The sequence below is a fragment of the Oryctolagus cuniculus genome, chromosome 10, assembly GCF_964237555.1.
Source record: "Oryctolagus cuniculus chromosome 10, mOryCun1.1, whole genome shotgun sequence".
Lineage (NCBI taxonomy): Eukaryota > Metazoa > Chordata > Mammalia > Lagomorpha > Leporidae > Oryctolagus > Oryctolagus cuniculus.
The window spans coordinates 70,467,099-70,488,535 of record NC_091441.1 but is presented as its reverse complement, the minus strand read 5'-3'; the positions used below and the strand labels follow the sequence as shown (position 1 = coordinate 70,488,535).

Below are 21,437 nucleotides of genomic sequence, written 5' to 3'. Positions count from 1 at the left end.
AGAGACAGGCCTCTGTGAAGGCTGCATTACAAGTGTTAAAAAAAAAAAAAAAACTAAACAGCCAGCAGAAATGTTACATAGAATATACACCCAGGTACCAACCTCCCAGCAGCCCTGTCATTATCCAGTTTCAAAAATTAAAGTTGAAGAGCTATTTTAAAAGGGTGACCTTGTAATCATTAAGTGATGACGCTTTTCCCTCGGCCAAAGGTTGACTTTAAAACACAGCTGTAAGTTCCAAGACATTCCTATGGCTTCATAAACCAGGAAAATACAAGACCTACGTCTGTGACCATTCTACAGTCCAGAGCCCTGCCTCTGGACAAGGCTATAACCTAGTGAACAAGGGGAGGAGGTGGCTGACAGTCCCTCCCAGGAGAAATCCAGGGACCAGCACAGTCACCTGTGCCTCTGTTAGCAGCTGCCACAGCACGGGTCACCCTCACAGTCCACAAGAATCCTCTCAACAGCTAAGGCGGGATGCTCTTATTGTCATTCAAGCTTATCCAAGAACAGCCTCTTCATCAGCAGGTAGCACACACCAAGAACCAGCTTAAGTCATGTAGGGGATGCTGGAGAACCTAGTAGGGTGAGGCAGAGTCCTTGACCCCAAAGGACTGGAATGAGCTGGTTACTGCCAACCCCTGGAACAAGCAGTCCAACAAACACAAATAAGAGGACTAGCAATCACTGCCAAGGTCAGGGACGATGGACAGGTCACAGGAAACCAAGCAAAGGGGCTGAGGTAGGGATGAAATGGCTGAGTCCAAACCCAGTCTAGCTCCCTGGAGCAGCACAGAGACTGGCTGGGGCACATTGGGGAACCAGGAGAAGTCATGGGCAATGAAGAGCCGCGGCAGGTGTTGGAGCAGGGGCTGGGCACACACCTGGCACAGAATGGAACGGCCTGAGCAGAACCAGGGGAGAGTGGTCAGGAGGCCCCGAAGTCATCCATGGAAAGGCGTCAGTGGAAATGAGGAACTCATGAGCTCCGATGAAAGCACGGCTTCAACAAGGCAGACTCGTACGTGGCTAACGTGAGTGAGCCAAAGGAAGGGAAGAGAAGGGAGAGGGCTGAGAGGCCTACAGGGGGAGAACTCGGTGGAACCTGTGGTCATGCTGCCTGGGACACAGCACTGGGGACAAGTCTGACTCCCACCAGGCACATACCTGTCGCTCCCCCTCTTCGCGGAGGAACGACACAGGACCCTGCGCTGTTCTTTCGTCTGCTCGGCCCTCCCCGGGTTTGCTGCTGGTTCTTCCTGGGTTGGCTACTATCCCTTCCACCTCCGTGGAAGGGCAGTTCCCCCTGCCACCTTCCCCACTTCCGCAGGGGAGCGGCACACCGCCGGCCGGCTTTCTCGGGGGCTGCACAGGTGTTCCTTCAGCTACATGTTCCCCTTAGATGTTCCTGGTGCATGCCGTCTCTCTCCTCCTTTATAGTCCTCCTCCGCCAATCCTAACTCGGCTGCCCACACGCCGAGTACACTGCTCTCCAATCAGGAGCAAGTCCTACAGTTTATTGGTTGAACTGGAGGCAGCTGTGTAGAAGCTGTTTTCTCCTCTCCCAGCGCCATATTGTGGGAGAGCAGATGCATAGAATAAGTCTTAATTCCAGTAACTTAGTCTAGTCCAGGTTGCTCCCCACAGAGGGAGAGCAGATGCATAGAATAAGTCTTAATTCCAGTAACAGTATAGTCCGAGTTGCTCCCCACAGATCCCCCTTTCTTTTTATTTTTTGGCGTTGATACGTGCCTGTCTTCGGTGTCCCGCGGCACACACTCTGCTCTGCTTGCTAGAGTTGCCACAGGTTCTTACAAGTCCTATCAATCAGGCAAACCGAATCCGGGTCCTCTCTTCGCCATGTTGTGAGGAGGTTTTTAGGCGCTGATGCGTGCCTGTGTTCGGTGCCCTGCAGCGCATGCTCTGCTCTGCCTGCAGGGGCTTACAAGCCCTATCAGGCAAACCAAATCCAAGCCTTCTCATTGCCATATTGTGGGGGAGACTTATTAGTGTTGGTTCGTGCCTATCTTTGGTGACCTGCAGCTCATACTCTGGTCGAGCTGCTTGCTGGCGCTTACCGCCTTAATTAGGCAGACCGAATCCAAGCTTTCTCATTGTTGTATTGTGGGGAAGCCTTACTGATGTTAATTCGTGCCTGTCTTCGGTGACCTGCGGCGCATAAGCTGCTAGCCGCCCAGGTGCTCATCGCCTCACTTAATCAGGCAGACCGAATCCAAGCTCTCACATTGCAGTGTTGTAGGGAGGCCTTTCTATTTCTCTATTTCTCTATCTCCGGGCATTCCTATTTCTCCCATTTTACTTCTATCTTCCAGCATTCCTATTTCTCTCACTTTACTTCTAAAACTTCTGTTTCTCTTATCCTTGCGGCTTTCCGGCGGCGCTCGCCCCGAGGCTGCTTCTCGGCACCTCGCCCCGCGGCAGCTTCACGGCTCTGCGCGGCTTCCCGGCGCCTCGCCCCGCCGGCGCCCGCCCCGCGGCGGCTTCACGGCTCTGCGCGGCTTCCCGGCGCCTCGCCCCGCCGGCGCCCGCCCCGCGGCGGCTTCACGGCTCTGCGCGGCTTCCCGGCGCCTCGCCCCGCCGGCGGGTTCCCGGCTCTGCGCGCACGCTCCGCAGTCTCCACGCACTTCGCGCCCGCACCACGGCCTCGCGCCAGCCCCGGCGTTCCCCATCTATTCACGCCCTGTGCTCTCTCTGCACGCGGCGGCTTCCGCGAATGTTTCCGCCACCACCGGCATTCAGTCCAAGTTCCCCGGACTAACCTGGCGAATTCCAACCTGGCGGCCCACGTCTCTGCCTCTGGTTCCAGATCTTCGCCTCTTGCTCCCCGGGGTGACTTGAAGAATTCCAAGGTGGCTTATATCTCCGCCTCGGCCTGCACTCGCGGCTTCATCCTCCCTAACGTTTTTCTCTACCCGGTATGTTTCCTTAAGTTTTCTTCCAACAATATTCCTCTCATTTCTCCTGGCTACTCCCCACAGTCCGTATCCGAGTCCAAGCCTCCTCCAGGTTTCACTTTCGCTTTCAATCTCCTAGCTTCCCCGCCATAGTCCGCATCCGAGTCTATGAAAGCTTTCACTTTCGCTTTCAATCCTAACTTCTTTCCCACAGTCCGTATCCAAGTCTATGCCTAGGTTTTCAATAGCTTCTTCCGGCACCTTTCTCGTCCGGCTTTCCCCTAGGCTCTTCGCTAGTCTCTCTCTCCAGTATTTTCCTGCTTCTTCCCGTTTCTTCCCTCCTAAGTTTGCTATCCGTCCTAAGTTTTCTATCCGAGCTAGGTTTCCTATCCGTTCCAGGTATCCTATCCGAGTCACGGCACCATTATGTCGCTCCCCCTCTTCGCGGAGGAACGACACAGGACCCTGCGCTGTTCTTTCGTCTGCTCGGCCCTCCCCGGGTTTGCTGCTGGTTCTTCCTGGGTTGGCTACTATCCCTTCCACCTCCGTGGAAGGGCAGTTCCCCCTGCCACCTTCCCCACTTCCGCAGGGGAGCGGCACACCGCCGGCCGGCTTTCTCGGGGGCTGCACAGGTGTTCCTTCAGCTACATGTTCCCCTTAGATGTTCCTGGTGCATGCCGTCTCTCTCCTCCTTTATAGTCCTCCTCCGCCAATCCTAACTCGGCTGCCCACACGCCGAGTACACTGCTCTCCAATCAGGAGCAAGTCCTACAGTTTATTGGTTGAACTGGAGGCAGCTGTGTAGAAGCTGTTTTCTCCTCTCCCAGCGCCATATTGTGGGAGAGCAGATGCATAGAATAAGTCTTAATTCCAGTAACTTAGTCTAGTCCAGGTTGCTCCCCACAGAGGGAGAGCAGATGCATAGAATAAGTCTTAATTCCAGTAACAGTATAGTCCGAGTTGCTCCCCACACATACCCAATGGCCCCCACATGATGGATGGATGATGTTCCCAAAGTTCATGCAAAAGTCAGCTACTTAGGAAGCAGAGCTAATTCTCCCATAGGAAGAAAATATTACTTCTGCTAGGATACCGCACAAAAGTCTCTAATGCATCTGTAACTGAAATGCTACAGGCAAATATCAGATTTCAGTTCTACTTACAGACTCTCAGAGCACTGTGCCTGGGAGCCTAAGTCCTAGGTTATCCTGTCTCCACCAGTTTAAACACCAGGATGATCCCAGGAACACTCTGGCTGTACTGGCACTTCCCACCCACCGCAGCCACAGCCACAAGAATACCATTTTGCTATCGTGTGGACACCAGGAATTCTCTGGCCTTGCCAGCCATGATGAAGGAAGGGATCTCCCAGCTCCACGTAAGCTGGAGAGCTTTGGGCTTAGTGAGTAGAGAAGAAGTAACTTCCTTCTGAAAAGAGGCTCACTTAAACACCTTCCACGTACAATGTGATGGACGGCTGTGTATAAAAACCAGATGACTGTAACTTGACCATTGCTTGACAAGATTTGCTTGATGATAATGATACTGTTTGATGAGATTTTTTATAAAAAATCATATGACTGGAACTTGGTAATTATTTCTTTTATATGCAATTTCTGGATACTTATCACATTCATAAATCATTCTAAATAGTATGATATTACCAATTCATAACAACCTGTGGTCCACCATGACCTTTCACTCAGGAAAAAAAGGTGGGGGGCTTGACATATTTTAAATTGGTTACTGCCATTTTCCTGGTTTCTCTTTTGATCTCTTGTATTTGTCCCCACTTAGCTCCAGGCTGTTTTTCTTCCCTCAAAAGACAAAAGTCGCTCGGAGCAAAACAGAATTCAGTTGGTTAATAAGCCAGCATCAGCATTTTATTCAGCTGCTTGCACACCTGCAACACGTGCCCACAAACACCACGTGTGCAGGCACCTTCAAAAGAGGGCCGACACTTGGCTGTGTTTCTCCTTCCGTGGCAAACACCCTGTAGCTCATTCTCTAGCATCCAGCACCACACCGGGCCAGCACTGCCTGGAAAAGCACAGAGAGAAGGAGAAAGTTCTGATGGTGAGGATGACGATGGCAATGACGATGATGGTGATGATGAAGATGTATGTGCTGGGAAACCACTCGCACATCTTGAGACATGTGAGTACCCAGATTACTCCATCTCGTTTTTAGGAACATTTCAAGGTATCTCAAAGGAATATAAATAGCTGTTAGAATTAGCAAATATAGGCCGGCGCCGCGGCTCACTAGGCTAATCCTCCGCCTAGCGGCGCCGGCACACCGGGTTCTAGTCCCGGTTGAGGCGCCGGATTCTGTCCCGGTTGCCCCTCTTCCAGGCCAGCTCTCTGCTGTGGCCAGGGAGTGCAGTGGAGGATGGCCCAAGTGCTTGGGCCCTGCACCCCATGGGAGACCAGGAGAAGCACCTGGCTCCTGCCTTGCGATCAGCGCGGTGCACCGGCCATTGGAGGGTGAACCAACGGCAAAGGAAGACCTTTCTCTCTGTCTCTCTCTCTCTCTCACTGTCCACTCTGCCTGTCAAAAAAAAAATTAAAAAAAAAAAAAGAATTAGCAAATATAATGGTGAGATGATTATTCACCAGAAAAATGATGCAACCAATTGTTTGTGGCGGGGGCAGTGATGGAATTTATAGCAAATGCCTTTGACTGAGACTCCACTGATGGGCTTCAGAGATCTGCGGACTCCTAACTGTACGCGAGACTTGGTATAGCCAAGTCTGAGAGGAGGCTCTCCCAGGTCAGGGTTACTAGAGATGGATTCTCCCCATTCGCTGCTCCACCCCACCAGTCAGAGGTACGAAGGCGCTGATCTCCCTTCCCTTATTCCAACCCTAGCCTCCCACAGGTGTGCAATGCAGGCATAGTGTCGATGGAAAGAGAGGAGCCACAGCTCACTTGGAGAGCTCACAGCAGAGAAACACATCCGCAGTGCTGGAGCAAGTAACATTTTCAGGATAAACTCTGCTATGCTGTTGAGTGCGTTTTTCACCTGAAGAGTAAGGGTCCATTTTCAGATAACCTGATTTTGTTTGGTAAAGGGATGGGCCTCACTATGTGAAATATTAGCCTTCAGCAAACCCATCTGCAGCTGAGAATGCAGCTGGTGGTTTGTCCCACTAAGGTTCCCCTGATTCAGCATGCAGGCACTGTCTAATGCTGTTACATGTTACACCCAGAGACTGCTCCAATTGCTCTCCCCTCCTCACCATCAGCAAGAATGAATTCACAGGGCCAGCACTGTGGTGCAGTGCATAAAGCCATTGCGTGCAGTGCTGGCATCCCATATTGGCACTAGTTCAAGTCCTGGCTGCTCCATTTCCTATCCAGCTCCCTGCTGAGGGCCTGGGAAAGCAATGGAAGATGCCCCAAGTGCTTGGGCCCCTGCGCCCATGTGGGAGATCCGAAAGAAGCTCCTGGCTCCTGGCTTCAGATCAGCCTAGTCCCGCCCATTGCAGCCATCTGGGGAGTGAACCAGCAGATGGAAGGTCTCTCTCTCTGTCTTTCCCTTACTCTCTCTCTCTCTCTCTCTGTAACTCTGCCTTTCAAATAAATAAATAAGTCTAAAGAAAAAAAAGAAAATAGCATGTTTACTTTAAAAATAAATTCACATCTCAATTTTTTGGGGAATAAGAACGTCTCCATATCTGATATTTTCTCTCAGGGTTTTCTTCGAAGATTGCTCTTTTTCCTAGTTACAATCAGCTGAGCCGTAACGTACTGGCCTGTGTTCTAACACCACCACATCAGACTGGCCTGGGCACACCAGGGAGCACCACGGGCATCTCCGAGTGCCTCCCAGCAGCAGCCTGCAAACCGATTTCAACACAACAGGCCCGCTCTTTGAGGTTCTCAGTGCTGCCACCGCGGAGCGTGGAAACCTCAGCTGTCTCAGTTCTCAAAGGCCCAACATGCCCTTTTTGGCTCACGACACAACCGCTGAAGTCTTAGACTCATTTCCCAGAGCAACCAGAGTTCCTTGCATGTCCATGGCTTCACTTGCCACCGTGAGCCCCGCTCGTGTGCACCGTCGCACCTGCCTGACATCACATGGGCTGAGAACGGCCCAAATATGAAGCCAGCGTCTCTCAAATTCCGATACTTGGAAAAAAAATTGCCAAACCACAAAGCAAAACAAAAATGTCACCAGGAAATTAAACTAGACTAACAACATTGCTTGCTAAGTGTCAGGCCAAGACATTCGACGACATTTTTAAAAACGTATGTTAAGGATTCCTTTCCCTAGAAAACTAAATAATATTTTGCTGAATGTTGTGACTTCCACCTTCAAAGCCAGGTCTGGTCAGTCGCTGAGCCTGCTCCCCTAAGGGGGAGCTTTGGGATCTGCCCTTTGTGCTGCCTGCCCTGGGAGACCCTCCCAGAATGCTCCAGCGCACACGGCCAGCCTGCATCCTCCTGCTGCGTCTGGGCACGAGGCCTGGACTCACGCATCTGCTGCCTCGCCCACGCAGCTGACACTCCACGGGCTGGTACGGGGAGGAGAACGAGGAGCTGAGTCACTCACCCAGGGCAGCGCTTACCGTCCAGTTCACACGTTTACTTAAAACACCTTTTCATCCCACGAGTTTAACATGGAAAAACCAGAGTGTGAGTGGCAAACATGAAATGATAAGCCAGGCAAGAAACTGGGTGAGGAATCTGTGCTCTCGACATTTGTAGTAACTTTTAGCAGACAAAACAGCCTCCCCAAAGACTTGCTTCATAATAACTCCCCTTTTAAACATTTCCTTTGCATTTCTGAGAGTTTTCTTTCTTGAATTATTTGAAAGGCAGAGCAACAGACAGAGGGAAAGATGGAGAGAGAGCCTCCATCTGCTGATTCCTTCCCTGAATGACCACAACAGCCAAGAGCTGAGCGAGGCCCAAGCCACTAGCCTGGAACTCCATCCCTGGGTCTCTCGCATGCATGCATGACAGGCGCCCAAGCACTTGGGCCATTTTCTGCTGTTTCCCCAGGTGCATTAGCAGGAAGCTGGATCAGAAGCAGAGTAGCCGGGACTCAAACCTGCACTCTGATATGGGATGCTGGAGTCACAAGCAGTCGCTTAATCCACTGTGCCACAACACTGGCCCCTCTGACAGTTTTTTTAAAATAATCAGTGACTCAGCTGGGGAAGGAAAATAAATAGGATGACATACCCCTTTCTACTAAAACAGCTTCACGCCTTGAGGAGGTATTATACAGGAGCAAGAGGCAAAAAGGAAGGAGTCTCCAATTCAGATAGTCCCATCAGAAATGCGATTCTGAAGCTCTGATTTCCCTTTGGCTACTGCTTAGAGCCAGGAAGAACTGGATTCAAGAGAAGCAGGACACTCTGTTCCTAAAACTTCACAGCAATTTATCAGTGGGCTCTGAGAACACTGTCCACAGCAGGCCACCCTTTCTCAGCTGCGGCACTCAACAGCCTAAGCAGGAGCTGACGTGTGAGGAGCTCACACCCCATGGCAGGGCCCCTGCAGTGCCAGAACCTGGGCTCTCAGACAGCAGACAAAGTCAGCCCTGAAGGCACTCTGGCGCAGTGGGCTAAGCCTCCACCTGCAGCACAGCATCCCATATGGGCGCTGTTCGTGTCTCAGCTGCTCCTCTTCCCATCCATCTCTCTGCCTGTAGCCTGGGAAAGCCATGTAAGATGGCCCAGGTGCTTGGGCCTCTGCACCTGTGTGGGAGACCTAGGAGAAGCTCCTGGTTCCTGGCTTTAGATTGGCCCAGCTCCGGCTGTTGTGGCCATTTGGGGAGTAAACAGATGGAAGACCTCTCTCTTGTCTCTCCTCTGTTACTCTACATCTCAAATAAAAGAGAGAGAGAGAGAGAGAGTTAGAAACGAGACTGCGGGTGCCAGGAAAATGTTTCTGCTGTTTCTTAGATACCTGGTGCTGGGGGTACAGGACATAGCTCATGGCTCAAGGAAGCTGGTGTGGTAGTAAAATGTCCATAGGTGTCCGGACAGCATGCTGTGGACAGCACAGTGAGTGGCTCCTCTGCCAGCAACTGGGGACAGCACAGGAGAGGTGCTGCCTTTGTGGCTTCAGCTGGGATTTGTAGCTCAGGCACAGGCTGTCTTTGTCCTATTAGACTTCCCGATATACACACACAACCCAAGTCACAGGAAGTGGGCCTAGTGGTTAAGATGCCCACATTGCACATTGGAGTGCCTGGTGAGTTCCAGCTCTGGCTTCTTTTTATTTTTTTTCAAAGATTTATTTATATATTTGAAAGGCAGAGTTACAGAGAGGCATAGAGGGACACAGAGAGAGAGAGAGGTCTTCCATCCTCTGGTTCACTTCCCAAATGGCCACAACAGCCAGGCTGAGCTGATTGGGAGCCAGGAGCCAGGAGCTTCCTCTGGGTCTCCCACGCAGGTGCAGGAGCCCAAGGCTCTGGCTTCTGGCCCAGCTTTCCAGCAGTGCAGACTCTGGGAGGCAGTGGTGATGTTTCATGGAACTAGCTTTTACCACCCCCATAGGGCCCCTGGATTGAGTTCCTGGATCCTGGCTTCAGCCCAGGCCAATCCTCTGTCCTTGTGGGCATCTGGGGAGTAAACCAGTGAACATGAACTGCTCTCTGTCTCTCCTGCCTCTCAAATCAGTAAAAATAACTGATGGTGTAACAGTCCCTATTAAGTTTGATAACATACGCACTTTTTACAAACCTAGTCACCCTATTGCCTTCTCAGTCATCAAAGAAGAGAAGTGAACACATTTTAGGACTGAAAGCGAAAGCTACAGACTTCCATGAAGCCCTGGACAAGGTAGACTTACTTCAGTGTTTTCATCGACAGCCCAAGGGGTCTTCATTCATCAGAGCTGTTCACCAAGCCCACACAGCTGGTGACAGACATCAGCCTGGAAGAAACACAACTGCTCTTGCAGGAAGCTCCTGACCAGGACGTACTGAGAAGAAGACACGAGCAAGTGACGCACATGATACGTGGCTTGTAGTCTCTCCTGCAGATCTAAACCTGGGGTCTTAACCTCCACGGCCCGAGAAGCTTCTAAACATCTCAAGTTAAGTCTGAGGTCAGGCTCTCCACCCAGGCAGTTCTTGGAGTCTGCTTCTCTAACTCTGTCAAAAAGCTCTGACTCTCCTCCCCAATCTGGCAGAAAATGAATTCTGATACAAGACTTCCTTCCTTACGCCCTGTGTATGTTTTGTCAGCCTATTCGTGCCACCTCCAACTTTAGCCCAGCACAGATCTAAGGTTGCTTTGAAGCTTTTGAGAAAGAACTGAACAGGGGAATCACAGCGAGACAAGTGGTTCCGAGCAAGGACGCTTTCCCAGCGAACACTGCTGCTTTTCAGCATCCTCTCCCAGTCGCCTGGGGCAGGAGGGAGCCACACAGAGTGAGCCTGGCTCTGCGGTCTCATCCAGGCTGTCTGGGACCCCCGCACTCCTACAACAGGGCAATGCCAAGTCCTTCATCTGCGACGCTTCCCACTGGAAGTGCTAAAAATTCCTATTCTGTGAGGTGCTCCATGTGAAAAATGACCACTTCTGGAAAAAAGATGGCTCAAACAGGTCCTAAGCACCTGCTGCTGCTTGCCAGCACTGAGTAGCCCCAGTTTAGCCAAACAACAGCGAGTTCTGGGCACTGAGAAACTTTTAGCAAGAGGCATGGCAGAAAGAAGACAACTGTAAGCAAATCTACCTTCTTCCCACTGGTTGTTCACCTGTCAAGCACAATAGAATATTCAGGGATCTTCTTGCCAAGGCCTGGGGACACACACATCTTCAAAGGCAAACACAAAAAAGTAGAGAAAAGGCTGGGTTGAAGGGTTCTCTTTATGCACTAATCCAGAGTCTCCTTCCATTCCAAGGCCAGGCTGCAAGATGATCCTCTGCATTTGAATCACTGAGCAGAGTGGGGAGAACTGGAGGAATCATCGTTAAGCCTTGAGCACCCACAGAATGGTACCAAAGAAGGGGACTGGAATGGGGACCCAACAGTAGGCCTCACTTCTGTCACCTGAGATCCATCAAGAAGGCGCTGTAAACTTAAGCCTTTTTCATTAGCCCCCAAACAGCTCAAAGATTAAATCCTGAATATTCTCCACCCAGGTTAGCAACGACTGATAACTAACAGTTTATGAAAAATCGCCCTATGTATTTTTTTTTCAGAATTCTGAGCAACACTGGCATGTGACCCGCACCAGGAAACCACGCACAGTGCCTCCGACCCTGCTGGAGACTGACTCAGGTGATCTCGTTGGCTACTACAGACAGCGGCGTGGTATAAGGAGGAATGGCTTCTTAGGAACCCCTCCACCCAGGGGCTGTGGGTGGAGAGGGCAGACACAGGTGTGAAGGGGCTGTCTCTGCCTTCCTATGCTTTGTATAAGGTTCCTGGAGACACTGAGACTGACAAGGAAATGGCAGCTCCATCGAAACTTGGAGGTGTCCAGCTTGCAGCGGCAGGGACCGAGTCAGAGCAGAGACGGCAGGCAACACACCTGGACACTTGACAACAGAGGCACTTGCTTTCCTAATTCTCCATGAGAATCTGCATTGTCCCAAGAAAAAGAGAACTCACTCACTGGTGCACATTGGAGACCAGCAGCCAGAGGACCGTGCCTCCCGGCCAGCAGGGTGGAATGGCCCGGGCAGTCCTGGGCACAGGAGGCCTGCTGGGTCTCCAGATCAATCCAGGGCTCCCATCTACCTTCCCAGCTGTAAATCAAAACCACGCCCTCTAAGTGCATCTGGAGCTGTGACCATCAGCGGAGATGCCTGGCCCAGACCGTGCTGCCGCCCAACTACCAGGCTCCTGCCTCTCCTCAGTGCCCAGGAGGCAGGAAGTTGCCTGGCGGAGCCCTGGCAGTGCTGCGAACTCAGCGTTCTCACTGGGGGCTCTGCCTCTCTCCTGAGCCTGAGCGGACCGGTGCGTCTGAGCTCCTGCCTGGCAGTAGTCTAGGCAACGAGCTGCGGGACAAGGTCGTGGTGTCCCGAGCCATGCAGCGGTGTTTCAGGAGACCGCTGCCGGCTGAAGGGCGGACGCGCGGCTAGAGCCTGGCTTCCCACAGGCCATCGCTCGGCCTCCCCGGGGCCGCTCTTGTGACTGCCGTCCTTTGTTGCACGATACAAAGTATTAGGAGGAGAAGTCGTCTCCCATGCCCTTCTTTTGTCTTGGCTTCACTCAGACTGAAAAATGTCTGTGCCTCCAAGACCTAAGGAGTTCCTGTAACGGAACAAAACCACCTGCCAAGGAATACACAAGCAGACAAGCAGCCCCTTCCACCCAAAACACAACAAAACAAAAAACCAATTGCTAAGCTCAGCAGCTTAATTTTGATGGAGATAGGCTGTCTTGCCTCCCTCCCTTGCGCATGATAAAGAAAACAAGCAAACAAATATAAATAGTATATTATTCTCCTAAGGGAAATTTAATACAATTCAACCAAGTTGTTGGTACAATTATCAGTGTACAGTGAAAGGGAAATTATCCCAAAGTAATGCTAATCACTAGCACTGCAGATTTTTCAGAGTATTTGCTTCCTCAACAGACACTTTTAAAAATTCTTTTAAAATAAGGTGAAGATAAACAGCATCAACTTGTGAATTAGCTTGGTTCCCAAATATTCATTTATAATTGACTTATCCTGCAGCTGAGACACATTTTTTTTTCTACAGAAACAGGAGCTCATTCCGGGGTGGCTTAGCGCTGGGGTTGAGCTAATAGTTCTGAGCCTGGGCCCCGAGCCTGCAGGAGAACAGGGCAGCCCTAGGAGGGCAGTGGGTTGGGCCAGGGCCTATACAGCACGAGGTGAAGGCTCTGAGGGCGGGGGGAGGGAAGACAGCCTCTCTCTGGTTTCCACCATGTGTATGCTTCTTGAAAATGAGACACCATCTGAGAATCTCAAGACAACACTGGATTACTGTCACAACTTCTCTTACCTTATTATAGCCATTTTTTAAAAGTACGCTATTTTTTCAATTTATGCTCATGTCATTCCACTGAAATAAATTCATCCATAAAATGATTATATTCTGAGTGCCCACAAACAGAACTGCCTGGAGTAGAGGGTGCAGGGTGAGTGGAGCTGCTATCCCTGCGGCCTGGGTCTTCACCAAGGAGGGCCCGAGGGCCTTTGTACATGCATCATCGCGACAACTATGCCTCCTGGACAGACACGCCTAGTCACTGCAAATTTAACCTGAAACCATGACCCAACTGGCCTCCAAACACGTGTTCTACTACAACACGTGAGCCCTAAGTCATAATCAGAATCACATGTCCTGGACAAGTACTAGGCCCAGCAGCTCAGGCTGCCTCTTGGACAACAGCATCTCCTAGTTCAGTGTCTAGTTCCACTCCACTTCCTACCCAGCTTCCTGCTCATGTGCACACTGAGAGGAAGCAGGGGAATGGCTCTGGTACTTGAGTTCCTGACACCCACTTGGAAAACCTGGATGGAGTTCCTGGCTCCTGTCTTCAGCCTGGTTCAGTCCTGGCTGCTGCCAGCATTTGGGGGAGTGAATCGGCAGATGGAAGATCTCTCTCTCTCTCTTCCTCTCTCTTTCTTTCAAGGTGAAAAAATAATAATTGGGGCTGGCGCTGTGGCTAAGCCTCTGCCTGCAGTGCCAGCATACCATATGGGGACCAGTTTGTGTCCCGGCTGCTCCTCTTCCAATCCAGCTCTCTGCTTATGGCCTGGGAAAGCAGTGGAGGATGATCCAAGTGCTTGGGGCCCCACACCTGCATGGGAGACCTGTTAGAGGCCCCTGGCTTCTGGCTCTAGCTCCCACCATTGTGGCCATTTTGGGAGTGAACCAGTGGATGGAAGACCTTTATCTCTGTTTCTCCTCCCTCTCTCCTTAACTCTACCTCTCAAATAAATAAATAAAATCTTAAAAAAAAAATGTGCTCTGATGTGGGATGTTCGTTTTCACTGCTTCCTTAGCAAGAATGGGCTGTGCCCATATGTGGTGGGGTTCTGGCCTTGAGACAGAGGTGGGACAAGTTGAGGGAGTGGGGAAGGCATCTAGGAAGGGCCTTTAAAGGCAGCTGGAGTGTACACTTTGGACCTCTACTCTTCCTCTGCTGGCCAGCCTGCAATGTGAATACCATGGCTGGAGTTCCAGCAGCCATTCTGGACCATGAAGCAGCTGTGAGGCTGAATGCTAAGTGCTGGGAGGCTGCAGCCCAAAAGGAGAAAGCGCCTGGGTCCCTGAGTACTCAGTGGAGCCACTACCCCAGCCCATGCTGCTGCCTCCCAGACTTGCCTTCAAGGTGAGGGAATGCATGCCCATGGTTCAAGGCACTATAGTCGGATATCTATGGCTCACAAGTCCAGATAGCTACACCCAACAGAACTGCAAATCCACTGCACTAAATACATTTTGTTCAATGAACTAGGACACTTGATAGCTAGAATTTAGATGTAGCAGCTATCATTGTGTGATTCTATAAAATTAGCAAATATTCTGATATCTCTGGCAAAAAAAAGTTCTCATAGTTCCAATTTAAAGAGAGAAGTTTGCTTTACCAATGTAACAATTATAAGCTGGAAGGTGGGTAGAAAGCAGAAGAAGGTCCTCTGCATTCAGTGGAAAGAGGACAGGAGCCAGGAGGAAACTCTTGCTTCGGCACTTTATAACGTTTCAAACCTTCTGAGAAGCGCAAGGCTGAAAACGTGTGTTTGAAGAGTTGCAATCTGAAGACTTCAATTTGATCTCAGCAGTTGGGTTTTCTGTTTGGCTGCTCCCCATGAGCTGTGTGGCTGTGGGCAGGGCACTCAGCCGCGCTGGGCTACGTTGCTCTCCTCTGTTCGGCAGTAACACTCTTTGCAGAGGGGAACAGAACTGACGAAGCTTCTAGCGCGGAATTCAGCACACAGCAGACGTTCCACAAGCCCGAGCTGCTTTCTGCTTTCATGATGTTCTCATACCCTTCCAGACAGAGGTTTATAAATAGTTTAAAATGTTTAAGCCCTTCTTCTTCATTCGGGGAGGGGAGTGCAGACTCGTGCACGGCAGTAACACACAGTCCTAAGAGCAAGAGCACACTGCAACACTACACTAGTGGCTTCACTGGGCCAGGCCATACCTGTGGTCACTTAGCAGGTGCAAAGCATGAAAGATACACTCCCCACACTGCTGCAAGCAGAAAAAAAACCCAAGCCTATTACGCTGAGCAGAAGAGCGGTCCTGGGCCCCTGCAGGACGCTGAGCTTCCAGGGCCAGGGAACAAGGGAGCCGCGGGACAGCCTGCTCTCCCTGCCCAGTGCCCCTCAGTCTCCGTCAATTCCCAGCACATCGATGAGCTTGTGACTGCTGTCGACACCTGCCCCTTTCCACCGGGTGCCACACTTCCGGGAGCTGGGACTGTGAAGTTTACTTCTGTATCCCCCTAATGAGACGATGCATGTCCTTGGGGACATTCAGGACCAGGGGCTGCCAAGTGACCAGTGCATGAAACGAGGCCCAGCTCAGCAGTCGGCAGCACCCAGGGCTTCTTTCTTTCTTTCTTTCTTTCTTTCTTTCTTTCTTTCTTTCTTTCTTTCTTTCTTTCTTTCTTTCTTTCTTTCTTTCTTTCTTTTACAGGCAGAGTGGACAGTGAGAGAGAGAGAGAGAGAGAGAGAGAAAGGTCTTCCTTTTGCCGTTGGTTCACCCTCCAATTGCCGCCGCACCGGCGCACTGCGGCTGGTGCATCGCGCTGATCCGAAGCCAGGAGCCAGGTGCTTCTCCTGGTCTCCCATGCGGGTGCAGGGCCCAAGGACTTGGGCCATCCTCCACTGCACTCCCTGGCCACAGCACAGAGCTGGCCTGGAAGAGGAGCAACCGGGACAGAATCCGGCGCCCGACCGGGACTAGAACCCGGTGTGCCGGCGCCGCAAGGTGGAGGATTAGCCTATTGAGCCATGGCGCCGGCCAGGGCTTGTTTCTAAGGCTGCCCCAGAATGTCCTGTTCTTCAGGTCCCTGTTGTATCCACATGGATGGAATTTTAGTCCCTAACGTTAACCCAAACCCTGGAAGGCTCCATTTAAACGTGTGACCGTACAAGTAACAAGATTATAAAAATAAAGAATAGCGAAATGTTCCCCTCCTTACACAAAAATGAAGTGTAGGTGCCGGCTCTGTCACCAGTGAGGACAGCTGGGCCTTCCCTAGCTGAGAAGGGTCCACTTGCTGCATGAGCCATGACGGGCCTGTCACTGCTTTTGTTTGCTTGCTTGTTGACAAGGGGGTGCAAGAAAGGAGAAATGTGCATTTCAGTGCAGCTGGGCTGGCTCCCTCCAGAGGCCCAAGCTGGGGCGCCAGGGTGGTCCAGCTGTGAGGGGCAGCTCAGGCCAATGCCACGGCCCTCTACTACAAGAGGCTTTCTTTCTCGCCGCCGGGTAGCTGTGCGGCCGGGGACCTGCAGTGTCCCCTTTGTCTGGACCCTGGAGGGCTGCCCAGGCTGCTCTCAGACCAGCACCGCTTGGCACTGCAGCGGCTCTGTTCCCTGTGCTCTCCGGTCCTGGCAGTACAAAGAGCCGTCAGAGGGGCTGTCTGGGACCGGGGAAGGCACTCTTCTTCGGGTTTGGCCGTGGCTTGGGTCCCACTCCTGGATGTTCCTTGCTTATGCCTCTATTAGACAATTGGCAGAACGAAAAGACAATGCATTGTTATTTTGCAAAAAACCCTCTGAGGCCGTAACTAGCTGGGGATATCTGATGTTTTATTGGGAGTTATAATCACAGGAGATCTATTTCTTTGGCAGCATGGCCATGTTTTACAAAGTTGCTTTGAGTTCAAATCATGATAACGAGATTTAATTGCCTTTCCTTTTCAGGGGAGAGTATGCAGGGTAAAATGAACACAGGATGTTCCCACACTGCACTCTAAGGGTAAGTGACAGGCAGGGGCCAGCGCTCCCTGTGACTGGAAATCCTCCAGCCTTGCTATCAGTGTGTCTTTTTTTCTGTCTGGCAGGGCAGGCGTCGCGGGCAGAGGCACGGCAGAGACAAGACTCTGCAGAGAAGGCAGGAGACTGAACCCTCAGCTGTGCCCAGTCTGCCTCTGGATTGTAAGGACCCCTACAAGCCAGAGGGACATTAGCAAGGGAAGGCTGGAGAGCTGCCACTGTGATGAAAGAAACTCGCTTCCCAGACAGCCTGCCCCAGCTGGAAGAAGGGGAGTGGAGGCGGATGGGGCAGACGGGGAGGAGCAGAGGGAAGGCCGCTGGGGGTCTCAGCGCCCCTCACCTGCGGGGACTACACACTGACCTGGTCCCCACAAAGGCTTGCTTGATTTTTTTTTTGAAGAAAACAGGAACACAGAAATGAACTGTTTATGTTCACACAGGGGCCGGGGAAGTCGCCAGAGATGTTCAATTTACCTTCAGACCTAACTACTTAGGCTTGCTTCCAACAAGCACTGTTTGAACTCTGTTTAGTGGAGCAAAGGAAAACGAAATTCTATAATGAGCAGCCAAAGCATGAACACGGGAGGAATCTGATAGTCCGAAAATGGCCCAGCCATGACCCAGCCGAGGGGCTTAAAACCACAGTGCAGAGGCTCAATGGGGGAGTTGGGGGTAGGGGGTGGTCTTTGAGGGCCCCTCTGGGTAAAAATCCTTGAAAACAGGTCCACTGGTGGCCTCTGTGTCTCCCGTGGGGTCAGGCATCTGAAAGTCACTTAAAGCGCTTATTGATGTAGGAGAACTGGAGCTCCTTCTGCTTATTAGCAATCAGAAGCTGTGATGAGGCAATGCTGGAACTGTCCAGGCATTCTGCAAAAAATGAGCTCCACACCCTCTGTCTCCTTTGTGGAGCTGGAGTGATGTGGAAAATCTATAGCAATTGCTCATTCTGCTCTTCCCCCAGTGAGGACCAGTCCTCTTTCATGTCACTATCGCTGGAAAACCACTCCTGTGTGCACAGCTTTTGGGGGAAGGGGGATTGGGATTCTCAGCACTCAGTCTCCAAGCTGGCTCTGGTCCCACCGTGCAGAATCCACCCCCTTCTTCCTATTGTCACCAACAGGCCTGGCTGAAAGGTTTTCATCTGGAGTGGTGCCTGCAAGGAGTCTCTGTATTTCCACCACCCACCCAAAATCAAACTGGGTCCAATCCTCAGACTAAGACCAGGCACTATGAACATCGGGTTCAAGGTGAACCTAGCATTGTGAACATGCTCATGGTTTCAAAAGCCATTGTTAGCTATCCCTGAAACAAAGACGTCTGTCACCTCCAAAGATAAACGCACATTTCACTAGAAAGCACACCGCGACAAGAAATCATAAACCTTTAGGTGCGTGTGTGGCAAAGCATCAGGTGTCCACCATGGAAAGGGAAATGGGAAGGAGGAGGTTCACCTTCTTTCCACTCCTAACAGAACTCGGTTCCACCAGCTCGACTGCTTCCACCAGCTCGAGCAAAAACAGTCTGAATATAGAGGGCGACCGTTGGTTCAAGCTCTGCCTTCCTTTCTCAGTCTGAGCTATTTTAAGCCTGCAGCAGAGGAAACTTGGCAGCTGAATGTTTCCAAAACTTAGGAGGCCACTTCCTCACTTCAGACCGTACAGGAGGGTGCAGCCTGGGAAGCACAGGGATTCCTGGGGTGGGAGGAGAGCAGGCGCCAACTCAGAACCCACGTGTCTTACAAGTTCATCAACATCCTATCAATAGCCTTGGCTGAAGGCTTTTTTTAATCTCCCTGAGATGTGGAATCCAAAAAAGTAAAACCCAGAGAAGCAGAGAGCAGAACGGCAGTGGTTATGGTGACTGACGCACTTGAGTACGGTACTCACTACACCACGTACGTGCATACCTCAGATTCTCATCTTGCACACCCTGAGCACGTTCAATCTTTGTCAATTAAGTATTTAAAAATAAAAAATGTAAATATGTAGTTATGTGAAAGGCAGACCTATATACAGAAAGAGGGAGAGGCAGAGAGCTTCCATCTACTAATTCACTCCATGAATGGCTGCAATGGCCAAGTCTGGGCCAGGTAGGAGCCAGGAGCTTCATCCAGGCCTCACATATGAGTAGCAAGGGTCCAAGCATTTGGGCCATCTACTGCTGTTTTGCCAGGTGCACTAGTAGGGAGCTGGATTGGAAGTGCAGCAGCTAGAACTCAAAATGACACTCTATATGGAATGCCCTGTTGCAGGCAGCTTAACCTGTTGAGCCACAGTGCTGCCCCCACCCCATTTTTTTTTTTAAAGAAGTTCATTAGGAAGCAGTGTAGCAGCAGAGGACCTGGTGAAAGGGGTGGAGGACCAGGACAGCACAGGAGGAAACATCTGGGACACCCAATACTCTCTCTCCCAAACACAGTGCACACTGCTGCCCGCTCTCACCACAGGCTACATCCACCTCTGGAAAGGTGTCATCACCTTTTCACAGAGGAAGAAATGGAAACTGAGGCACATTAAGCCTCCAGTCCGAGGGCACCCATCATAAAGAGCGACAGAGCTGTGACGTAGGCCTGAACCCACGTGACTACAATTTCCCCCATCCTCCGCCACCCGGAGGTGAGGGGAGGGCTCCAGGGCTATGGACCAAGCATCCAGCAGCCATCTAGGCCTTGTCGGCTATTCTAGGCTTTCTATCTTTTTCATTTTCACTTGGGTTTCTCTTCTAGGTTTCCTCTATAATGTACACAAGAGAATGATTATTTACAACGGCTGGAAGATTGGACAATCAGGAAAGCTTTCAGGGTCAGCTCTGTCAACCCCAATTTCAGATTTGCAGGGGTCCCCTCAGGGCGGTTGCAGCACAAGTCCCAGGACTTCGTGTCGATCGGCGCGGGGTTTGTGAATGGCGGCGCGTGCTCTTGCCCGCTGTGAACGCGTTTCTTAAACTCTAATCAGGGAGCCACTCGTGGTGATGAAGCACACTTGCAGTTCACGACGGCTCATCAAGGGGCCCAGCCGCGCCGCTTAATCACATAGCAGAAACCATTATTTTCCCATGCACTTGTCTTCCTTGAACTATCTCTTAATTATCTCATCTACCCCCATATAAAAATGGTGCTCAAAAACTTAATTACGAGTGCAGGATCTGAAGGAGTCGCAAAGCGTGCGTCTGTTTCTCATTGAGGATTTTCCAAAAGTCCGCATTCTATGACCTGAGGAATATTAACTGCCTGTAGTGCTCAGAAAAGGCACAAGGACCATGAAATCCGTCAACAGCCCATTTGGACAACGTACAAATGGGGCAAACTACTTACACACTGTCTCCCAAGAGAAGTTCATCTATTCACTTCAAGCCAAAGTCGCAGAATCTTTCAAGCTCCCAACACAGAATCCGAAGGACGGCTACAGTGTGGGGAGCCCCCATGTGACACAATGCTAGCCGTTTCACAACTGAGCACAGGGAGAGCCAGAGCGCTTAGGAGATGTTCCCAAGCCTGCCCAGGCTGCCTGTGGAAAGCTCAGAGCTGGGCTCGCTGCTCTCCTGTATGTCACAGACTGGTGGGCTTTCTGGGTGAGGCGGTCTGGCTCCCAGCTCCCAGCCCCTTCCGCGGGGGTCCTCAACAGCCCTGTTTTCCACATTTTTTTTTAAGATTTATTTTATTTATTTGAAAGACAGAGTTACAGAGCGGCAGAGGCAGAGAGAGAGAGAGAGAGAGAGAGAGAGAGAGAGAGAGAGGTCTTCCGTCCGCTGGTTTACTCCCCAGATGGCTGCAATGGCCGGAACTGCACTGATCTGAAGTCAGGAGCCAGGAGCTTCTTCCGGGTCTCCCACGTGGGTGCAGGGGCCCAAGGACTTGGGCCATCTTCTACTGCTATCTCAGGCCATAGCAGAGAACTGGATCGGAAGAGGAGCAGCCAGTACTAGAACCAGCGCCCATATGGGATACCGGCGCTTCAGGCCAGGGCTTTAACCCGCTGCGCCACAGCGCTGGCCCTGCACATTCTCCATTCTTATCAGCCACGCAGACAGGAGCTACAGCTTCCTGAATCCCTGATGTTGAATTCTTCTTTCATTATTATTCAAGGGCTGAGGCTGAGGAAGGAAGCTCGAGCCCAGCAAGACCCTTTCCACAGACAAGCTGGGACGGTGATCTCTGATATCTGGTCTTAAAGGAAAAGATTAACTTCAACAGTCACGAATGAGGGGCCGGTGCCATGGTGCAGTGGGTTAAGTCGCAGACTGGGACACTGGCTTCCCATCTGGGTGCTGGTTCCTGTCTTGGCTGCTCCACTTCCTATCCAGCTCCCTGCTAATGTGCCTTGGAAAGCAGAGGAAGATGGCCCAAGTGCTTGGGCCCTTGCACCCATGTGGGAGATCTGGCTGAAGCTCCTGGCTCCAACCTGGCCCAACCCTGGCCATTGCAGCCATTTGGGGGGTGAATCAGCAGAAGGAAGACCTGTCTCTTTCTCTCTCTCTCCCTCTCTCTGTAGCTCTGCCTTTCAAATAAATAAATAAATCTTTAAACTTGTGTTTTTAAAATATAATCACTTTAGTGTAAAAAGGTCTTTAAGTGAGTCACTCAGAACCCTGTTGGGCTGCATGTCTGTGGGGTTTGGCTCTCC

General features: G+C 51.2%; 1 protein-coding gene across 4 annotated transcripts in view; it reads right to left on the bottom strand.

Moving 5' to 3' along the window:
- Positions 1-21,437, bottom strand: part of LDLRAD4 (low density lipoprotein receptor class A domain containing 4) — a 273,217-nt gene that overhangs the window by 76,163 nt on the left and 175,617 nt on the right. The window lies entirely within an intron of this gene.